The 23,464-nt window shown below is 43.9% G+C and overlaps 1 protein-coding gene across 3 annotated transcripts in view; it reads left to right on the plus strand.

Annotated features, from left to right (window-relative positions):
• Nucleotides 1-23,464, plus strand: part of DNAJC5B (DnaJ heat shock protein family (Hsp40) member C5 beta) — a 119,537-nt gene that overhangs the window by 38,884 nt on the left and 57,189 nt on the right. For all 3 annotated transcript variants that reach the window (XM_030938004.1, XM_030938006.1, XM_030938005.1), the window contains one exon: nt 20,034-20,157. The gene's annotated coding sequence lies outside the window, so the exon portion shown is untranslated. The remainder of the gene's footprint in view (nt 1-20,033; nt 20,158-23,464) is intronic.

Genomic DNA, 23,464 nt, shown 5'->3' on the forward strand with positions numbered 1-23,464 from the left:
GGAGCACGGGGCCAGCGCCAGGCCGTGACTCATCCCCATGTGGACTCCCTTGGGTCTTAGCACACTGCAACCCCAGAGTTGGAGCACAGGACAGCTCAGGCAGGCATGCTGAGCTCTGCCTGCAAGGTCAGAGTTGATGGCGATGCTCCCTCAGTGGGAGCAGGAGTCCATGTTCTGACAGGTAGGTCAGTTACCCACAGGGGACCCAACAACCATCAACAAGAGGAGGAGGAGATGGAATCTCTATCCACAGGACACAATTCTAACTCTCCTTGACCTCCAACACATCACGAATACATATGTCACAGCAGTAAGGCCAATACTCTCACATTCTATGAAAGTAGTAATAGTGCCCACAGCATGTAAAATTGAGAGATCCAGATAAAAACAAAATACACTTGCACATTAACTTTATAGCACACATTCAACTGCTGTACAGAAGTCACTGTGATTTTCACAATTGGGTTATGATCTAATCATAACCACTTAAGACCTTGGACATTAAAATCTCATTGGTCCAGTTTTTAGGCTTCCTTCCTTGATAGCCATTGAAAACTACGTTTAAGCTGAACCTCAGATAATACCCACAAAACACAGAAAGTCCTAACTCATCTCCATTTGCATTTATGGACTGTAACGTTCCCTGACCCTTGTGTTAGTCACATGCTGCTGCAGCCTGTCACATACTGCAGAATTTTAGAGTCGGAGGGGAACTAGAAGATCATCCATTCCACAGCTTCATTTCCAGAAGGAGAAACCAGACAGAGAAGTGTCTCGGCTAAGGGTATCAAGCTAGTTAGTGCTGGGGACTCAAGTTTAAGCCCCCTCACTCTCAGCCTGGTGGCCTCTCCAATACACTCTGCCCCACAATGAATGAACGTATTGGTTCATATTTGAACTAACTCTTTGATTTTCTAAGTTAGAATATTCTAAAAAGAGGAAATCTCGTTGATCACTTTGGTGTGGTTATCGGTAAAAGCAGGTATTCTCCTAGCCTCTGCAGCTCCATACAAAATAAGCTTTGGTTAATGACAAGAAAAAGCACCAAAGACCCCATTCAAAAGACTGAGATAACAGTGAAAATAAATCCAGGGAAACTGACTAGCTACTGTAAATTGAGGGCTGATTAGAAGTAATCTTTTTTTTCTTACAAAAAAATTATACAATTTACCAGATTTTTACTTTATAATAAATATATAGTCTTCCTGTGGCCTTGTCTTTTCTAGTTTAGGTAGACAATACTTTGTTTATGAGCATGTGTGTGTACACCCTTGAATGTACAGATGAGTAAACACTTTATCTGGCAGGTGTGGGGCTGGCTATTACATCCATCCGTGGTAACTGACCTACCCTTACTTACCTAATATATCTTCTATATGAGACTTATCTGACTTATCCAATGAATTAATATTCTATTTGGAATTAACATGATAGTATAGGAGGAACCTCCTTAGACTTGTCCAGGGTTTGGCATACATGATGCTATATATGTCTTGCGTCCATAATTAATCTGCAAGTTTGAGCCGGGGCAGTCCCTGGGTGCAGGTACTCAGCGTTTTTCCAATTAAATTCATTGCAAATATATTAATATCAGTCCAAAGATCCAAATTCTGAAAGAAAATGAAATGAACTGAAGAATGTTTTAATATAAATAGAGACCTAATTTTTATAGTCATCAGTGCCATCATTAGCCTTAGAGAAGTCTGAGAAGTATTTTCTAGGCCATTAGATTGTTTTTTAGCCAACTAAAATGTGAACTTCCTGTAAGGATTTTCCATATGTTTCTGGTTTTATATGCAGATTGCCTTTAATAAAAGATAATTAAGAAGCAATTACCAACAAGAAGGAGCATAAGAAATACCATTCCATCATGGCATAGGCTTTAAACGGTTGTTGTAATGGCTTTCAGCTTCCATATTAATTTTAAAAGTTGTGTAATACATTGAGTAATTTTACACACACCATGCCATGTAACTACAGGAGAAAACTAGTTGTGAAAAACAGAGGGATAAAAGAAGTTTAAGTTTCAGAATTCTTCATTGTGGTTTTGAAGTATCAAATCTCTCCAGTAAAATGAAACACAGGTATGCCAAGTAAACTTTTGAAATGTTTTCTCTTGAATTACTGGAGAAGATGCAGCCTTGACAAGTTTTATTTAAGAGACTTGGAAGGAAAAAAAGCAAAGGAAGCTACCTCTCTGAAGATCCTGAGACAGCAGAGTCTCCTCTTGCTGCCATCCCCTGAGGCACCTTGGCAAGTGGCCACGCTGGATCTCTGACACGCGCAGGACACTGCCTGTCATCCCAGCCCAGCCCCCATGCCCACTCTCCCAAGAATTGTGCAATAGGGCCTTTGTAACCTGAGGCCCGTGAAGTCTGTGGAGGAATGTGACCCAGAGCCAAGGGGCGTTGGTGCCACCAGGGCTGAGAAGGAGCTCTCCTGCTGTTTACCCTGCTATCCCGTGGGAACCTCAGAAGGGGGAAGGTATGCTCTAAAATGCATGGGGAGTCAAGTCCTTGGCACAGCTGTGAAGCAAGCACTCTAGTGAGTGCCTTTTCCCATCATCTTTGCTGACCTCCGGAGGCATGCTTCATGCTATTCCAGAGAGTAGAACCCGATGTGCTTTAATTTTTATTGTATTTGTATAAATATACGGGGTACAAGTGCAATTTTTAAAAATGCATAGATTGTGTGGTGGTCAAGTTTGGGCTTTTAGAATACCCACCGCCTGACCTACTCATCCTCCTTTCAAGCCACACTTCCTCCTCCTCTTAATTGTGTCTCCTACTGAAAGCTACAAGTTGTGGTCCTATTATTCCAATGTCCTGTAAGGATAAAGGGCATCCTGCTGTCCAGGGAGCAGGGATCCATATTATATGTGATGTGGATGGTAGAGTGCCAGGCACTGGTAGCAGGACAGCCCCAGAAATCTTTGAGATTCATTGATTTACAAAACCAGCTTCCTGCCTCCTCTCCTCACCTCTCCCATAGACATCGTCCTCCAATATGACAAGTACACAATCTGGCCACCATAATACTTGGGGTTGTTCCGTCTCTTCTGCCTGGGGAAAATGTCATGAGCTGAGTCATGAATACTCTCCTTTTAAGTTACCCACACATGATGGGTACACACATGATGGGCCGTTATGATGGCCACACAAATGGAGCTGTAACCAATAGGAAGTGAAAGATTCACTCTCAGTCTTGCCATTTGAGTGGCGCCAAGTACTACGGTGTGTAATTCACTATAAATGACAAGTTCCACATTTTTATATTACCAATATTGTTGATCACAAAAGGTGGTCTCAGGAAAATGGACGTTTTAGCCAGTTGAGAAGACAACTTCCTTGGCATCTAGAGGACCAGTATTCTCGTCCTTTCAAGTATATTTAGAATGCAAAATCATTATTACTACAAGAGAGGGAAAGCTTTTTTTTAAGTTAGGATATGTTCCTCTGCATGGTAGGAACTGGCGCTATCTCCCTCCCTACATCGATCTTATCTCCTCTCATACCATGTCCTTTCAAGGAGGTTGTTTTCCAGTCTCCTTTCTATGCCAAATGAATTCAATGTCAGTTTCAATCCAGTTTGTACTTTTAAAAACTTGATATGCACCTGGGACTGTACTAGGCATTGTGACAACAGCAAAATAAAATGTTTGACATAAGTTGGGCTCTTTAAGAGTTAAGAATTTAGTTAAGGAGACAAGATGTACACCTGCAAAGAGTTCAAAAGCAAAGAGGAAACTACAAAACTATGTGAAAAATGTGCGCACTGAGAACTTCAAAGTGCCCCAGGGGCTCAGAGCGAAGAAGCAGTGTTGTCTGGAGTGTTCAGGTTGCTCATGAGGGCAGGTCAGCACTGAGACTTGGGAGGAATCTTGAAAGAAAGAGAAACAGAGTATGACTGATTGACACAAACTTAGGGAGGAAAACAATTTCCTAGTGAAAATTTTGGCCCTGGCACAACCACTCTTCTCCCACTCACTGGCGCTCATGTCCACTCTCCCTGAGCTTTGAAGACTCGTTCTTGGCGTGCAAAGCAAACAATTCACATTGCTTCATTGGGATATGAAAAAGAGGAGTCATGGAAACAGAAGGACACCAGGAAGGACAAAATGAACTCTAACAGGTGGTTTCCGTGAACAGCCCTGCATGCTGAAACCAGGGCTGTGTCTGACTTTAATTATGCTCGTGGGCTTCTAGAGCCTACACCCTGAAGTCAACATGTTCCAAAACTAACTCATTATCTTCCCCAAACCTGCTCCCCCTTTGTGATTCCCACCTCAGCCAATGGGCCTCACCATATTCCCAGTTTCTCTGGCAAGGATCTCAAGTCCCCTCTGATTCATGAGTCACTCTCTACTGCTGCATTCGGTCACTGAGCATTGAGTTTAGGGGATTGGATCTCCACATCTTTTCCGAACCCATTGCCTCAGCCAGTTCTTCCTGCTGCCACCCTGGTCTGGGCCCTCATCTCCTCATCTTCCTCTAAGGTCACTCATCTCTCCAGCCCCATTCCTCTGCACTCGTTGGCCACACCTTTCTAAAATAGAAATCAGCACTCCCCAGTTTCAAGCTTTTCCCATTGTTTGTAAAACAAGGACTAAACTCCTTTGCTTGGTTTTCAAGGCCTCTCACCTTCTCTAGCTTCACTGGACCAAGCCTCTCCCCTTGGCCACCCATTTACCCATTCCTCCCCACCTCTTATGCACCAGGCAGATCTGTCTGCCTTCAATTTTCCAGCTTGCCCAGTACTTTTCTTGCCTCCATGGTCTTGCTCATGCAATTTCTTCAGCTTTTCTGATAGTTGAACTCCTAATGCAGCCTCCTCCGGGATTCCCACTTCCCAGGGGCCACTGCTTCCTACCTCCATCATTTGTGACACTTTCCTGACATTTAAAAAATTTTAACCCTTTGTGGTGAAGAAGTGAGCCAGGTGAGATTGGGAGACCAGGGCGAAGGGAGCAGAAGAATGTTTTGAGACAGGGAAGAGCATGTGTAAAGACTCAGAGGACAGACAGAATGGTGTGTTCATGGAGCCAAACGTGCATAGTAGTTAGTAGAAACTGGGTTTGAGTGGACAGGATGGCATTGGGAAGAAGTGGCACTGGAGGCAGGGGCAAGTCCCAGGGACTAGCCCTGCTAAGAAGCTGGACTTTTAGCTAAAGATCAACGGGCAAGTTTGAAGAGTTATCAGCAGGGCAGTGATGGGATAATATTTGCATTTTAAAGGAATTAGTATATGGGGACCAGAGAAAGACTGGAGAAAGGACTGTCAGTTAGAAGTCTGGCAGGAGATAATAAGCTTGGTCAAGGGTAGTGACCAAGTTCACTACCTCTATTCAAGAAACAGGAAGAGAGTGGACTTCAGAGAGCTTTAGAAAGGAGGCGTGATTAGGCCTGGTTAATTGATCAGCATGGTTTAAATGGAGAGGGTGAGAGAAGGGAGACACCTGGGTTTCTGGCATGGCCTAGAAATGATACTGTCCATGGCACAGCATCACTTCCTGCTGATGCCCTCTAAAGAGACTGGATTTCTCTCTCCCTTCTCAGAGATGAAACTTTTGACAGTGAGAGTGGGGGTGGTCGACGGCTCCTCAGACATTTGCTTCGGAGAAGACACTTCCAGTTGATATGGGGCCTGGATCTCATTCATTTGTTACAGTCTCCAGGGCAACTAGTTATTCAATAAACCTTGGTGAATAAACAACTGTGCCTATAAATACTGTTCCTGGTAGTCTTCCTGCTATGTTTTCTAAAAAATATTGGGCATTTTATCTTTTATTGCCCTTCATAGTGTAAATATAATGGAGCCTGTCTTCCTCTCCAACTCAGATTTCAGTTGAAAGTCTTCATTAGGAGGCAAGTCTTCTGCCAGCTGGGTTATTTGATAGCCTTCATGGTCTTCACGGTGCTTCTTGATGGCTATTTAATATCTGGTAGCTCAGAGTCATCACCAGAAAGTCAACTGTGTCTTTTGACACCATCCCGGGCCAACAGTCCCCTTCCTACATCTTCCTTTCTCTTCAAAGTCATGGCCTATACAACAAAAGATTAAAATCCCCTTACATCCTTTATTCCTACCTAGAACCTTAAAGAAACTAAACATACCATGTCTTCTGACTGCATCTTTTCTTATTGTCATATTGTCAGAAAGTAGTTCATCTCCAGAATCATGGGTCACGATCGACTTGCTCTGTTCCTCCCCTGCCACCACTGCCCCCTTCCTCTATTGGTAAGTCCACTTGACAGAGTGGTGAGGTCTTCTTTTCCTCCTCCACCTGTAGTCTGTGCTGTTGTGGCATGTTCTTTTTTTTTTTTCTTTTTTATTTATTTATTTATTTATTTATTTTTTGAGACAGAGTCTTGTTCTGTCACCCAGGCTGGATTGCAGTGGCATGATCTCAGCTCTCTGCAACCTCCGCCTCCCAGGTTCAAGTGTTTCTTGTGCCTCAGCCTCCCCAGTAGCTGAGATTACAGGTGCCCACCACCATTCCCTGCTAATTTTTGTATTTTTCGTAGAGACAGGGGTTTCACCATGTTGGCCAGGCTGGTCTTGAACTCCTGACCTCAAGTGATCTGCCTGCCTCATCCTCCCAAAATGCTGAAATTACAGGCATGAGTCTTTCCTTATTCACATCTTGAGGCTGCTCACAGTCCTCCCTTGTGTCTGGAATCTCGTAGTGATGGCTTTCTCCTGGGCGCATGTTCGTGAGAGCCCCTCACCACCTCTATAAGTTGCAGAAGCAATCAGTGAGCACTTTCTTCACCCTCGTTAGCAGACCGTCAGGTTTGCATATCAGTGATTTCATCATAACTAGGGAATGGTAAAATCATAGTCCAATTAATATAATTCTTTAATTTTAAAGAACTATACAACTAGAAGGAGGTAGTTATCAATATATATTTAAAAATGCATTTCCCAGAATTTAAGGTAATGATATTGCCACAATTGATATACACATGTTATTATAAACGCTCATTTTAGAAGATAAAAGATACCATCTGAATAGCATACAAATAATAAGTGCTATTTAAGTCATTATTGGCATTTCCTCCTATCCCTTAACATAATTTCAGTCAGCTTTACAATTTAGACGTCATTTCTTGCTTAGTTTTGAGATAACAGAAATAGAAATAATTAAAAGCAACCTATTATTTTTTCTTAAGCACCTATTGTACTAGTCATGGTTCTTCAGAGAAACAGCACCAATAGGAGAGATGGACATATGTATGTAATGTATGTATTTCATATATATACATATATAAAATAAGGAGTTGGCCCATATGGTTATGGAGGCTGACAAGTCCCAGGATCTGCATTCAGCATGCCTGAGACCCAGGAAGAGCCAATGTTTCAGTTTGAGTTTGGAGGTAGAAAAAAAAACCAATGTCCCAGCTCAAAGCAGTGAGGCAGGAGGGTCAGTCTTTTTGTTCCATTCAGGCCTTCAACTGATTGGATGAGGGCCACTCACAGTCGGGGTGGGGTGGGCAGCAGCAACCTGCTTTACTCAGTCAACTGATTCAAATGATTCAAATGTTCATCTCACCGAAAACACCCAGGCAGACACACCCAGAATCATGTTTGACCAAATATCTGGGCACCCTACAGCCTAGTCAAGTTGACACATAAAATTAATCATTGCACTTACTATGTCATCAGTTGGCCTAGTAATTACCTCATTTAATTGCTACAAAGACCTCCCATGTGGAAAGTGGCCTTATTCCCATTTACTCCACAGCTGTTTATTTAACAAATGATTGCACATTTTAGAGATGAAGAACTGAGCCTCAGAGAATTGAAGTAACACTTGTCTAAGGCAGCACAGCTAGTAAATGGCAGGACCAAGATTTCAACACAAGTCTTAAGACTCAGCTGGGTGCTCTGAACCAGTATGACCACTGCCTCCCAGCACTGGTGCTGTGCTCCCCACAAGCCCTGGGACTCCCTTCTTAGGATGGAGGAGAGGTGAAGGCATTGGCCACTGGCCAAAACCCAGGGCAGCAGCGGGGCAGGCATGCCTGAACATGTGGGACCTGAGTGCAGCTGCGAGCCTGGAGAAGGCTCCTCTTTCCTTGGCCTTTGAGATGACCCACAGAAGCACGAAGAGTTGCTAGCATTTGTTGAAAGCTACGTGCTTGTATTTTGTGTGGATATTATTGTTTAATGTTCACAACATTTCTGTGTTCTTCCCACCACCCCACCCTGTTTGGGAGAGAGACAGTGACAGCTTCCCCATGAGGCAGCCATGGGCAAGGACTAGGAGGCATCCTTTTAAACTGCTGTCCTCAGAGCCACCAAGAGCACCCTAGATTGCCTTAAATGGCCCAAAGGCCCAGTCCAATCCTGTTCCATCTCTCCTCAAAATCTGTCCATAAAAACTACTTAAAATGTGCATGAATCAATGGCTCTGCAGGTGTGTGCTGCCTGCTGATTCACCCACGAGCAGGCCTGGGCTTTCCCTTCTTTTTATTTGCTCCTCATTGCCTGATACATTGCTGTTCCTTGTTTTCCATTTCCACTAGAGCTTGGCAAAAACATTGTTCAATTCTAAACATAACTATGAGCCCCTAAATAAATCTTGTATAAAAGCAACTCCTTTGTCCTCAACTCCCTGCAGCACTCTCTGCTCTACGGAGTCCCCTTCATCGTGAAAACATAAGCAGTCCTCATGGCATTGCCCAGTTAGATTCGCCCATAGCAAAACTCTCATTTTGCAGAGGAGGAATCGGAGACTCAGGAGGGCATGGGCCTTCCCCAAGTTCACACAGTTAGAAGCCAAGCCATCCGTGTCCCAGTCCAGTGCTTCTGGTGTATCCCACAGACATCAGTTCTTATGGGGTAGGATGGGGTCAGCCCCCTGGACTGACCCAGTGCAGGCAGATCAAAGAACAGGACATCCTGGGGGTGGCCTTGCGGGAAGGCACGCAGGCTGGCCCAGGGCCACATGGGAGGTCGGCACCTGTTTTGCATATTTGCCTCCATGTACAGCCATGTGGGTGCAACACAAACAAAGGTACTGGAAGAGGAACTGGGATAGGGAAGTACTTTTTATATTAACAGAAACAGATTCCCTCGGTGTGCATGCTTTGCTGGAAGGCCTGGGAAAGAGCTGAGATTCCTAATTGACTAGAATATGACTCACTTAGGACTCCCATTCCCAGAGGAAGTGGATTTGGCTCGTATTATGTGTTTACAGAAAATCATCTCATCCATGTAAGCCCACAGCATTGGATCCACCCAGCGGATTCTTATCCATGATACCTTGATGGGTCTCCAGACGCGCATTTGGCTTCCATGGGAAGATGTTTCCTGATCAGACCCTTGGTCAGCTCCCGAGCTCTGAACCAGACCACAGGAGCAGAGGGTGAACTGTCTTGTTTCAGCCGAGGACTCTGAGAATCCTCTACCAGCCAAACACTTCCACAAGGAAACACAATTGGTGGTAACAACTCTCAGAGGAAAGGAAAAAAAAAACTGCTTCTTGCTTTCAAGATCATTCTGCTTTTTTTTTTTTTTCTTTTTGGTAGCATGAAGGGTAAATAAACTTTAGGTGCCTTGAGAGCAATTGAATCATAGTTGAGAAGGTAGCACACCCTAGAGGTGGACAGAGAATTTGGATGGTGTCCAGAGATGTGGGAGCTCGTTCTGGATACCAAGGTCCCACTGGTAAAATCACCGCACCGCTTGACCTGGGATGCTCAGAATTGGGAGATCCATGTTCCTACCCTCGCTCTGTTAATAACTGTCTGATGTGTACATGAAACCCCTCTGAGCCTCAGTTTGATTTACAAAGTGGGAATAACACTTGCTGTGCCTGCCTGTCCCAGGTGTGTGGGTCAAATGACCCTATATGAACACACTTTGTTAACAAGGGAGGATTCTATTTGTGTGTGTGTGTGTGTGTGTGTGTGTGTGTGTGATGTAGGTGGGAATGTCTTTTGCTGGAAGTGAGATGCGAATGCTGAGGAGTGGTGGAGAATGGTAAAAGGTCTTACTGGGACACACAGAGGGTGCTGGGTAGGGTTGCAGGACCCTAGCACTGGAGACCCTGGGTTTGCAGCTCCAGCATTCACCCCACCAGCAGATGGACATGCGGTCCAGTGTTGGCTGGGGTGGTGGATAGAGTTAGGTGTATTGACAAGGCAGCAGTTACAATGGTGATCCCAGAGATTTCATTGAACAGGGAAGGGGCTGAAGAAAGGGACCCAGCAGATAGGTTTGGGGAGCTCGGAGGTATCAGCGAGATGTAAGCATCATGTACATAAGGGAGTTGTTGGCAAGGTGGCAGTGGTGGGCAGAGAGGCGAGGCTGGAGTTTCAGATTTGAGAGGTGGAGGGCATCCAAGATCTGACAAGGGAGGGGTTGCTGGCTGGGAGGGCCACGGTGGTGCTGAAGGTCCCCAGGCCAATGACAAGGTTGGGATAGAAAGAGTAGAAGCTGAGTGCCAGGGTCACCTCAAAGAATATGGTGGAGTTGTCACACCTAGGGAGATGGGAAATCTGTGAGTGATGAGGACATCAGAGGTGGGGGCAGGTGTCTGGAGGGGCTGGGAGGAGAAGGCTGATGCTGTTTTAGGATAATGGAGACCCAGAAAACAGATCTACCTGGACGCACGCTCAGATTTGAAATTGGATATGAATTACATACAAATTGGTCATTTTACATATAGATAATCAAAAGTTGTTGGGACATCTTGTCCTCAATAATACAAAATATGCATTTAAAAACTGTAATAAATAACTCCTTTTAGCTATTGACATTTTTCATAAAATAGGCCCAAGGGCATGGTTACTACCAATGAAAGAGAGCCACACATTGTTGAATTTTCAGGAGTTTTGCAAGCCAGTTGTTATGCTGATAGCTTGAAATAGGCCTGGAAGCGAAATCAGCAAACATTACAAACCAGGGCTTCCCTCCACTAATGCCCCCCCCATCCCTGGAAATCTACTTTATCAAATATTTCCCAGCACCACTGCCTAGGCCTAAATAAAATCTCCAAATCTGTGCAATTTTACAATCCTGTTGTGGATTGAATGTGTTGTGCCTCTAAAAGAGACATGTCCTAATCTCTGGTACCTGTGGATGTGGTCTTATTTCAAAGCAGGGTCTTTGAAGATATAATTAAGATCTAAGTTAAGATGAGGCCTTACTGGAGTAGGGTGGGCCCTTAATCCCATGTGACTGGAGTCCTCCTTAGAAAAGAAGAAGAGATACAGATAGATACAGAGTGGGGAAAACCATGTGAAGACGCAGACCCAGGGCAGAACAGCATGTGACATTGGAGGCACACCACGGTGACACACACCCACGATTGCTGGCGGCACAAGAGGCCAAGAGAAAGACATGGAACTGACTCCCCTTGGAGCTCCAGAAACAACCAACCCTGCAGACACCTTGACTTCAGACTTCTGGCCTCCACACCTGTAGGAGAAGACATTCCTGTTGTTTTAAGCTACGCGGTTTGTGCCATTTACGGCAGCGCGGGGAAGCTGACAACCCGGTCACAGCCTCACGTTTGGGCAGGAGGGCATGGAAGTTCTTCCACATGAACAGCAAAGGGAAGGTCGGCTTTTGCCTTTCCCTGTCTCTGTTCCTAGGGGACCTTCCCTCTTCCAGCACGTGTTTTCTTTACCATGATCTGGTCCTTCCCACTAAGTGCCAGGTATTGTTGTTCTGAGAGGTGAAGGACATCTCTTAGCCTTGGCATTCCCCCAGCAGCCCCCAGCAGCACTTATTCACTGCTGGTGAACTGGCTGATTGTCTCGGGTTTTTGTTGTCATTTGCTACCTGGATCTCTCAGGGGTCTTTCGTCTTGACATAGCTGAAGAGTGGATGGAGTGGAGATCTCAGAATTTCCACGGTCGCTCCAATGTTTCTCCCTTCAGACAGAAGCCTTACAAAAAAAACCCCAGATTTTTGTAGTTTATAAATCCCCCAACAGATGAGCTGTGGGATGCTATTGCAAAACTCTAGTTTCAGAAGAATGCACCAAGAGGGCAGTGTCCTCTCCAGACATGACCTGCCCCACCCGGATGTTTCCAGGAGTGTTTTTCTAGGCAGTTCTCATCATCTTAGGTGGCTGGGAGACAGGCATCAGGCACATGGAAAATCAAGGGTGATTTGGGGTGAGAAACATTTTGAAGTTGTAACTCCTGTTTACAGTTTCTTTCTTTATGAACACCAGAGGGCACCACAGTCATACTGAATGGTGGGTCGGTCCTGCTTTAGGACTGCAAACCTGGCACCCAACTTTTTTTTTTTTCTTTTTAAGTTTAAGAACTAAGAAGTGCTGAATTGAACATGTATTCATTTGAATATTTTGCTCAGACTTCTAAGAAAGTTGCAGAGGAGGCTTTTGGGGCCACTTGCTGGATGTTCACGCCCAGGGCCTGGGGCAGGAGGACCTGTGGGGCAGCACTCCTTGCCTGCTCTCCCACCCAGGCGTGAGATTGTCCAGCTCTGGTCTGTTCTACAGCAGGGCTAGGACTGTGTCCCAGGTCAGAGCTACTTCTTGCAGGGACCCAGCTCATTACTTCCTGGGCTCATCCTTTTAAACTGGTTCCGTGAGTTGTTCCACTTCGCATCTGGAGGTGAGACCTGGCCCTGGGAGAATGGAGGATTCCCCAGGGAAGGTCGAGGGATTGCTGAGGTTGCACTGTTGTTGCCTCAACAGCAGTGGGGCTTCGGCAACAGGGACCAGTTCACCGGTGTGTATGTCTGGGGTCTTGAACAGTTTCCTGCTGATAGCTTCCCACTGACAGCTGCCCTCTGGTAGCTTCCCACTGACAGCAGAGCATTTATGGTTCTGGAGAAATATAGAAAATTTTCTAAAGGCTCCTAAAAGGCTCTGGAAGGAGCAGGAGCAGAGCTACTGAGGGCATGGGAGGCTTCGTGGGTGCTGGGGGCCCTGTGAAGGGGTGGCTGGGCTGATCTCCAGGGTGACCTGAGGCCTGGGAGGAGAGACCACCTGGGAGAGGTGCCTTGCCAGAGGTGGGCAGCAGAGGGAGATACTACCAGCACCATCGCCTGTCTAATCGTGAGTGTCTGGGCCCCAAGGGGGAGTGTGTACTTGTGGAAGAATCTGTAGCAGATGACACAGCTCATTCAGACAGGGGCTTTATCCATTCTCACCTCTGGGACAGGCCACTCAATGTTAGCCATACGGTTATGGGCACCTTCTGATGACACTCAGCAGAGAGCAAGACTGTTCTTAGCAACAGCATGTTGTAAATAGCAAAGGAGCACTTGCTCTGCAGGAAAGCAGATGGCTTTGCAGACCAGAAGCCCTACTAATGACTTGATGGCAATTTAGTGAGCCTTGGCTTTTTGTATGAAAGAGAAAACTTCAGCAAAATGAGGGGAGAATGTGTATCTGTAAAAGAGAGTATGAGGGCATGGCTGTGACCTCCACGAGCAAGTTGAAACATTCCACCGAGAAGATCCACTGTGGATAATGGGAACTCGTGCAAGGCCATGATCTGCTTGGTGCAGTGGGCCCAGAAGGCAGGCAGAGGGACTGCCCTGCTTCCAAGACCAGTGACCACTGCGGGGGCTACCTGGCCATGAGGGGGTTCCCTTTGTCATTTACAATTTGCTTGCTCCATTCAGTCTTTTTATTTAACTGGGATCAAGAAGGACATAATTTGATAGCAGACCACTTGGATTCCAGTTCCAGATTTGTGACCCTCATGACTGATGCTCATGCTTGGCAGAAGTCACACAATCACACCTAACAGGTTACCTTTCTTAAAATGGGCACCTGTTAATAGTACCAAATAATGGATACGATATGACCTGTGAAAGCACTTAGGAATTGATCCAGTGTGACGTAAGTGGTGTCATTAATCTCAGGAGGGAGTCTTTAGCATTTCCTTCTCTTTCAAATATGTGTCTGTTACTTGGGCTGAGTGAAAGAGGTTTATTTAGAGTTAAGATAAAGATATATCTTCAGGCCCATGCTGTTACCATCACCAAACAAATAGAATTAGAAAGTATTTTGGGTTCTGGGTACTCATGACTTTGTAGGTTGCTTAGCCACATTCAGACAACAATTTGCAGAGCAACTTCCATATTAGAAACCCCACTAAAAAGGACATTTGTCCTGAGCAGGGAATACCGTCCTTGTTTTTGTTTTCTACCTTTATTTAAGCTAACACTAGAGACATCTTAGGCTAATGGGAACAGAAAATAACTACTGGCAAAATCAGGGATCAAAGTTCTATTTACGTTTTGTCAAACAAATGCATCTGTTTGACCTGAAGCCTCCTTGGTTTATTACAGCAATTGCTTACTGTAAGTAAGCAACAAGGTGTTTAAATTTCACACATGTGGAATACATATTATGTTGCCTAGCAGGGACCAAGACTCAGTCAATATTTTTTTTTGTAGCACAGTTCTCAGGTTCTGAGCTTTACTTAACCAAAAGTGTACTTAACCAAAGGAAGTAAGTTCTTAACCTTGACACTAGAACTGTGAGTTGGATTTTATTAGTGAACACGCTTGGTGGTTCCTTGTTTAAGTCCATTACCCCAATGTTTTTCTTGAGCTTTAAAACATGCACCACTTGGCACAGTCATAGACTGATAAGCAAGGGAATATAGTAGGCAGCAGTCCCCTGGAATTACAAGCTCCTGAAGCAAAGCTCTGTAATGGGTGACAGCTTGAGCTATGGAATCAACCAGCCTGATTTCAAAGCCAGAGTCCACTGTTTACTGGCTGGTCACCTTGGGCAATTCACTCAACCTCCTCAATCTTAAATTCCTCCTCTAGAAAATGAGTGCATAAAAACACCCACTTCATACTTTTTTTTTTTTTTTTTTTTGAGATGGAATTTCACTCTTGTTGCCCAGGCTGGAGTGCAGTGGTGTGATCTTGGCTCACTGCAACCTCAGCCTCCTGGGTTCAAGCGATTCTTCTGCCTCAGTCTCCTGAGTAGGTGGGATTATAGGTGCCCACCACCATGCCTGGCTAAGTTTTTGTATTTTTAGTAGAGATGGGGTTTCATCATGTTGGCCAGGCTGGTCTCAAACTCCCGACCTCAGGTGATCCACCAGCTTTGGCCTCCCAAAATGCTGGGATTACAGGCGTGACCCACTGCGCCCAGTCCACTTTATACTTTTTAGGGCTTCAGTGAGATAATCTAGTTAGTGTTAGCTATTATCACTAACATCATCATTATCATCATCATCATCATCATCATCACCGCCTCTTAGTCTCCCAAAATACCCAGTATAGTGTCTTGCACTGTGACACAGGGGGAGCAATTTCCATTTGTTGTATAACTCATTCCATCCACTGATGCATTTTAAATTTGGAATGAAATCTATCAGGATTACACATTCAAATTCTTAAAGCTCTTCCAATGTACTGTGTTCCCATTTTGGGAGGCAGGGAGAGAGTACCTTCTTAAAACTTTCCCAAACTTCAACCGTAGAAAATAATCTATGTATATAAGTGTTCTTAGTATAATTCTTGGCACATCATAGTAGACATTTAATAAAAATTCTAGGAGACAAAAAGTAAAATGGGTTTATATTTTATGATGATTTTCAGGGGTGACATAGGCTTCAAGAAAGTGACTTGCGGCCACACACGGTGGCTCATACCTGTGTTTGGGAGGCTGAGGCAGGCGGATCATTAGGTCAGGAGATCGAGACCATCCTGGCAAACATGGTGAAACCCGGTCTCTACTAAAATACAAAAAATTAGCCGAGAGTAGGGGCATGTGCCTATAGTCCCAGCTACTTGGGAGGCTGAGGCAGGAGAATCGCTTGAACCCGGGAGGTAGAGGTTGCAGTGAGCCAAGATGGTGCCACTGCACTCCAGCCTGGCAACAGAGTGAGACTCAAAAAAAAAAAAAAAAAAAAAAAGAGGCCGGGCGCGGTGGCTCAAGCCTGTAATCCCAGCACTTTGGGAGGCCGAGACGGGTGGATCACGAGGTCAGGAGATCGAGACCATCCTGGCTAACACAGTGAAACCCCGTCTCTACTAAAAAATACAAAAAACTAGCCGGGCGAGGTGGCGGGCGCCTGTAGTCCCAGCTGTTCAAGTGGCTGAGGCAGGAGAATGGCGTAAACCCGGGAGGCGGAGCTTGCAGTGAGCTGAGGTCCGGCCACTGCACTCCAGCCTGGGCGAGAGAGCGAGACTCCGTTTCAAAAAAAAAAAAAAAAAAAAAAAAAAAGCGACTTGCCCAATGTTTAAGAAATAAGAATGTTTTTGGATACTCCTTCTTGAGTCAAACTGAATTTTATTTTGTGTTTTTTCACAAGGATACCATTATCTTCAGTAAATGTTTTCTTGGGAAACCCAGGCAGTGGGAAATTCCTCCGGAGAGCTGCTGGTCAGCAGGTGTTTTCCACATTGCTTGACTGGAGAGCTGTCGGCAGTCAGATCTCTCTGACACGGGGGTAAACAGGGGCTCTCAACCCAGGCAGCTCTCTAGAACCACCCCCATGAGCCTTAAAAAGTACACAAGCCCAGCACCACTGAGCCAGATTTTTGCTTTGGGATAGTCTGGGTGGGCCCCAGGCGTCAGAATTCTTAAAATCTTTCCAAGTGCTTCTAGAGAGAGTTATAATCTAGGTCTCTCTGCTTCACCTTCTGTAATTCTATGTTTTATACATGTTTATAGATTTCAGCACATTAAAATTCTCTCCCTTTTGTAACTTCTCTTTAAAAGGGACTTTTTTAACTTTGTAAAATGATAAAACATAATAGGAATTAACCAGTTTGTTCTTCTGAAGAAACATATAGGCACTTGATTTTACAGAAGAATTGCCAGAATTGTTCAGTAGCGACGTCTTAGACACGGAAGTAGTAGTGACAGCTTTTTCATTTTATGCAATCAAAGCAACCACCTGTTTTTTTCCCTTTCCCAAGTAAGTTAATGCAATGAATCTTGACCAGATGATTTATCTCTTTGAAATTTACAAAGTGATGGCTTGAGTTTCATATATTGTAATACTAATAACACAAATGATGTAGAGAGGTAGTAAAAATAATAACAATATTAGTAATAATAATGTTTGTTCATCATGTCCTTGCACATCACATGTTCAAAACAAGTGGTGTTTGAGCTTGCTGAGATATGAAATTTAAAAGAAAGACTATGTAACCCTAATGCTTATGTGTTAGATAGTTCGGGTGGAATATTCAAATAATTCAGCTGGTACCTGCTGCAGATTCTGTGGTGGTGCACCAGTCATTTCTTAAAATAACCCTAACCATACGTGGCAATTGAAAGAGGTGTATAAAAGTTCCCTAGAAGCCCCTAAAGGAATGGTGAAGACCCCACAAATAGAGAAAACAAGGAAGATTAGCATGTAAAACCCTCCTCCCCATCATGGTTCTATCTTCAGTTTCCCACCTCAGAGACAGGACTCTTTGGTTCAATCTTGGAAGATCTACTAAGTTCTCTTTTTCAAAATATAAATGATCCACTTGGCAATGCTTTTACAATACATTAGTGCATTTTGAATCAAAGAATTGTTTAATGTGCTTACCATGAGTTATTTCCTTTTGCAAACATCATTTGAAACTCACCACTTCTAGAAAGCCTCACCTGGTTACGTGGAATATGATCCCATTGATCTCTGGACGTATCTTTTGATATCGGAAGCCATATGCTTACAGGCATGTAATGACGTCTTATGTATGACAGTACGCATCAGTATGTCCTTTTAATTTCTCCGACTTAAGCACATAGGACCTTTGAACATGCTCTTCCACCTGCTTGGAATATATTTGCTACTACCAGCAACTCCTTTATCTGGTTCTTTTCAGATCTCTGCCCAGATGTTTTTGTTCAGGGAAGCTTTCTCTAATCTTCCTCTGTTCACTGATATTATGTTCTTGTAGTATCTCTCCAAAGTCTCACTTTTCCACTTTTTTGGGTGACCATTTCATTGCTCACTGCCTCTCTCAGAAGGCTGTAACTCTTTGACTCACACACCCAGGGTCTGTGTTGACTTTTGTTTATCAGTATATTTCTAGCAGTTAGTCCAGTGTTTGAATTCAATAGGTGACTAATTGTTGAATGAATACTGCACTTTCTCTTTGAAACTCAGCTACAGTTCCACTTCGCTGAAGAGTTCTGCGTTAGTTAACTTTTTGAAACTAATGTTCTATGTAATACTTTAAAATAAAGATTAATGGTTAAGGAGAGTGATTAATTGTGCAAAAAGAATGACTCTTACTAAAAGTATTTCTTATTAGACTAAATCTGAAACATAAACTAAAACATACATTTTTGAAAAGCTACCCATAAGCTCACCATATTTATTTATTTATTATTATATTTTAAGTTCTATGGTACATGTGCACAATGTGCAGGTTTGTTACATATGTATACATATGCCATGTTGGTGTGCTGCACCCATTAACTCGTCATTTACTTTAGGTATATCTCCTAATGCTATCGCTCCCCCATCCCCCCTCCCCACAATAGGCCCTGGTGATGTTCCCCTTCCTGTGTCCAAGTGATCTCATTGTTCAATTCCCACCTATGAGTGAGAACATGCAGTGTTTGGTTTTCTGTTCTTGCGATAGTTTGCTGAGAATGATGGTTTCCAGCTGCCTCCATGTCTCTGCAAAGGACACGAACTCATCCTTTTTTATGGCTGCATAGTATTCCATGGTGTATATGTGCCACATTTTCTTAATCCAGTCTGTCACTGATGGACATTTGGGTTGATTCCAAGTCTCTGCTATTGTGAATAGTGCTGCAATAAACATGCAAAGCTTACCATATATATATAGCAACTATTTTTATTTCATCAAAGGACACTGTCCTTAAATTGAGGTGATGCTGGAAGTTGGGTATTAAGTTCTAAATTTGAGTTTCTTCTTCTTCTTCCTTCTTTTTCTTCTTCTTGTTCTTCTCCTCTCTTCTCCTTCCTCCTTCCTACTTCCTCCCTCCTCTTCCCTCCTCCTCCCTCCTCCTCCTCCTTCTTCTTCTTATGTGATGATGGGCAGCTTCATAAACTCTGGCTGGAAATCCGAAGGTATCTAAAATACCAATGCCCTCTAGAGGCGAGAGTGCTCTAAATCATTCACACAAAATTGCCTGAAGCTGGGCTACTTGTCTTGGTAAGCAGCACACTTAAACTACTCCTTCAGGCTTCAGGACCCCACTGTGCCAAATTCAGGAATAAAACCCGTCTCACGTAACACATTTTTAGTCTGTAGGATCTTACTCGAAATCATAAGAATTGTTGTCTCACGAGAATTTTTATTTTTTTTATTTATTTATTTTATTTTATTTTTTTTTTTTGAGGCGGAGTCTCGCTCTGTCGCCCGGGCTGGAGTGCAGTGGCCAGATCTCAGCTCACTGCAAGCTCCGCCTCTCGGGTTTACGCCATTCTCCTGCCTCAGCCTCCCGAGCAGCTGGGACTACAGGCGCCCACCACCTTGCCCGGCTAGTTTTTTTTTGTATTTTTAGTAGAGATGGGGTTTCACCGTGTTAGCCAGGATGGTCTCGATCTCCTGACCTCGTGATCCGCCCGTCTCGGCCTCCCAAAGTGTTGGGATTACAGGCTTGAGCCACCGCGCCCGGCTCACGAGAATTTTTAATGTCTGTGAGAGTATGGGCATTAGCACGAGATGCCTTAATTCTTAAAACCACCGCAGTCAGTACTGTGACTCAATGCCTGTTAACTAGACAAGGGTTAAATATGCATATTTGAAAATATTGGGTTAATAAATAGTGAGCAATTAAAGTTTCCTGCTTATTAATGTTGCATGGTCTTTCCAGTAATTTTAAATCAACTGATCAGTACTAGCCATAGACCAAAAAGAAAATGAAGTTTGAAGGAACCCACTTCACATGTCAGGAGATGAGCTTATTTCCTTAATGGAGAGTCCTGCTGGAGACACTGGAGGCAGTTCTTCAGTGGTGTTTGGTTGAACCAAGCACCAGTTGACAAAGGATCAAAAGTGGGATGTGGCATATATTTTGGTATCAGTGGATGCCTTGTAATTGCAAGCTTTAGGTCATGCATGTTTCATTCTCTCTTTGTTGTGTTTTCCAGAGAGATAACCAATTGGCTGGCAAAGTAACAAATGAAAAGTAACCTGACTCTATTGACCCGCTTAACCCTGCACAGGGGGGAAGGATGGAAATGAGCAGCTGTTTGCTTTGAAACAGTGGAACAGGTATGGAACAGCAGCTTTTGTTGTTGCCTTCTTTTATTTCCTTGCACATTATTTCCAGACCAGTTGAAAACAGCAAGTCGTTCCTGTTTGTGGATACAGAATTGGGGTTCCGGATTCCAGGAACAGGTACTGTGGTTTACTAGTAACATTCTGACTTGCCACATCTTCAGGTTGCCATTTATGTAAGGACTAGGGCAAAGAAAAGACCTTTTTTTTTGTTTGTTTTGTTTTTTTGTTTTTTTTTTTTTGTTTTGAGACAGGTTCTCTGTCATCCAGGCTGGAGTACAGTGGCACCACTTTGGATCACTGCAACCTCCACCTCCCAGGTTCAAGTGATTCTCCTGCCTCAGCCCCCTGAGTAACTGGGATTACAGGCACCCACTACCATGGCTAATTTTTGTATTTTTAGTAGAGACAGGGTTTCACCATGTTGGCCAGGCTGGTCTGGAACGCCTGACCTCAGGTGATCCACCCGCCTTGGCCTCCCAAAGAAGTAGGATTACAGGTGTGCGCCACCATGCCTGGCTGAGACCATTGTTTTCAAATAGCAAATAAGTAATCATTCTAGGGAGAATTATTACTTTTAAACATAAGGTTTGCATTTTGGATGTGCAGTTAGCTTTAAGATACATTGTCTTAAATGTATCTTATGGGAATTTTGCTCCACTAAACGAATTTCTACAAAGGAATCATAGAAGTAATGACAAAATGGCAAAGCGTGTTGATTTCCCCAGGGAATGCCATGGAGAGAGTGTTTGCTGTGTTTAATGATCTAATCTCCTCTGCCCACATTCATTTTCTCCGTTGTGAAGGGACCCTGCCAAGAAAGGCATAGTTTGACTTTTTCTATTTTTTCAAATTCACATAATAGATATAAGTGAAACTTCTTTTGCTTCGAAATGAAGATTTCATTTCAACACGAAAAATTTAGAACCGCACTCTTAGGACCCCTGGAATTAAAATCTTTAAAATTTTTGTTCATTTTGAGTCATTGCCTATTGTCATTGGGGGGCTGTACTTTCTTTCGATTACATCCATTATCAAGAGGCACGTGAGCAGTACCTGGTTTGGTAGTCACTCTAAAGAGGTCAATGCTTTTTGTAATATTAATGGCTTTGTCATGCAGTTAGAAAGTAATTTTAAGTTCAGAAGATTAAGTATCATGTGTTGGATGTTCAAAATTAAATCACTTAATGACTTTGCTTGACAAGATTTTTCTCCCCATTGGATGCCTGATAGATGAGGGACTATGAATAAATAATAAAGACTTGAAATTTGCATAAGAATATTATAATTCAAAAGGTTACAGAAAAAGGGGTTTTAAAAGTTGTATTTTATGTAAGGAATTTAAAAAGGTTTTGGGCCCACTATTTAAGGTTACTTAAGGAAGAGTTTTCATGTTATTACGTTCTCAGGACATAACATCTTTACACCCATTAAAGGTTTCAATGTATTGCTCTATTGAATCTGAAACTAAATATCATAGAAATCAATAATATATGAAGAATCTGGTTTCCAACTTAACAAGGAGGCAGAAAAGGTAGTGTGTTGCTGCTGCTTGAGGCACAAAGCGGCCTTATGATCTTTTGGTTCCTTTGTGTTTCAGTCTGCGGGGTCAGCCAACTACTTCCTACATTGAACAACTATCTTTTGCTTGCATTTTAACATAATACAAATGGACTTTCTAAAAAAGTTTCTTCATTAAAAGATGTCTGTCTGAAAGGAAATCTTTGGGAACAGGGCAAAAGAAGACGAAACAGACAATATACGCTCTATACTACCCATTCTGAATATTGATCAATCCATATTGTAAAACAAGTTGACTACTGGATTTCATTTAGCGGGAATAGATTATAATGTGATTCAATTTCTAAATGAAGTGATGATTGGAAAAAATATCATAAACCAAAGAATTAGCTAGCTACTGTGTTTTCCCGGGTATGAGTTTCTAGGTATGAAACTCTTTGAGAAATGGAATCTGCCCTTTTTTTTCCCGTACTAGAAAAGGGAGGGTAGAGAAGCAAAGGCCTGGGGCAGGGAAAGACAGGCTCCAGGCTGTTTCCAGGACTGTTCTTTGGAAGGGGCTGGGAGCAGCCCCCGCTTGAACCCATCTCTCTTTTTCCACACCTGGGATAATTTTGAAGGAGGCAGCCTTGGAGAAAACCATCCTCAAAGGGCACCAGAGGGCTTTGCAGGCTCCCCAGGGCTGCTTTCCTTACACTGGAAAAGATACTGGACAGGATTCAGGCACCCTCAACTCCAGAAACCTCGGAGTCTTCCTCTGTGAAAAGCATGAATGCTAACGTTAGGCTGCTTCGCTCACAAACATTGGTGTACCCAGTAAAAGTGCTGCCCAATGCCAAACCTAACGTGCCCCCCTCCTGTCACCACCCAGTCAGCAGGGAAAATAAGAACCAGGAGTTTGGGAATGGAGAGGAGAGAGTGGTTTTTCATAGGTGGTAGGAGTAAGTTTAACAAGACTAGAAACACTCAGGGCTGTGGCTCATGTGTTTCCTGTAGCCCTGAGCCACAGGGCTTCCTGGAGATCCTCAGGAGGTTTTGACCCAGAGGCCAGGAATCTTCTTTCCTGTGTGGCTTACAAACTGGGCTCCCTGCAGAAGTTCTGAAATTCTTGCATAACCCACACATTCCTCTACTTCCAGCTAACTCTACTTTCCTAACTAGCTCCGTTAGGATCTCCCTCTTAGTCCACGTGCAGGCTCAGTGGCTGTGCAGAGGGAAAACACTTGCTGCAGTAGCGCTTACATCCCACTGCGCCTCCATGTGGCCCCTCACCCTGGACAGAGCTGCAGGGCCCCTCACAACCTGTAGCTGGACACAGTGCAAGGCTGCTTCGGTTCAGTGTCACTGCTATTCAGAGTTCTTGTGAGGATTAGATGAGATACTAGTTGGGGGAAATTGTAAATTGTAAAGCATCTTAGACATGTCAAGTGTTATTCAATATGACACTCTAGTAAGAACATGGGCTTTAGAACCAGATAGCTAAATTCAAAACTCACCTCTGTGAACCTGGGCAAGTTGCTTTACTTCTGGGAGACTCACTTCCCTCATCCATAAAATGAGATTGCAAAGCAGAGAGGTATATGCCTGCTGCCCCTCGGGGGCTTACAGGCTGCTGGTCTTCTAAGAGACTTTATATGACAGCATTCATCACCACATCATGATCTTACCGTGGTCAAAACAGCGAAAGGCTGTCCGGTTCTCAGCCTTTGAAGCTCAACCAGCTGAGTTGGCAGCAGCCAGAGAGCAGGCCCTTGCTGAAGACCGCACTCCCTGCAGCCATGTT

The sequence above is a fragment of the Rhinopithecus roxellana genome, chromosome 9 (assembly GCF_007565055.1).
Source record: "Rhinopithecus roxellana isolate Shanxi Qingling chromosome 9, ASM756505v1, whole genome shotgun sequence".
Lineage (NCBI taxonomy): Eukaryota > Metazoa > Chordata > Mammalia > Primates > Cercopithecidae > Rhinopithecus > Rhinopithecus roxellana.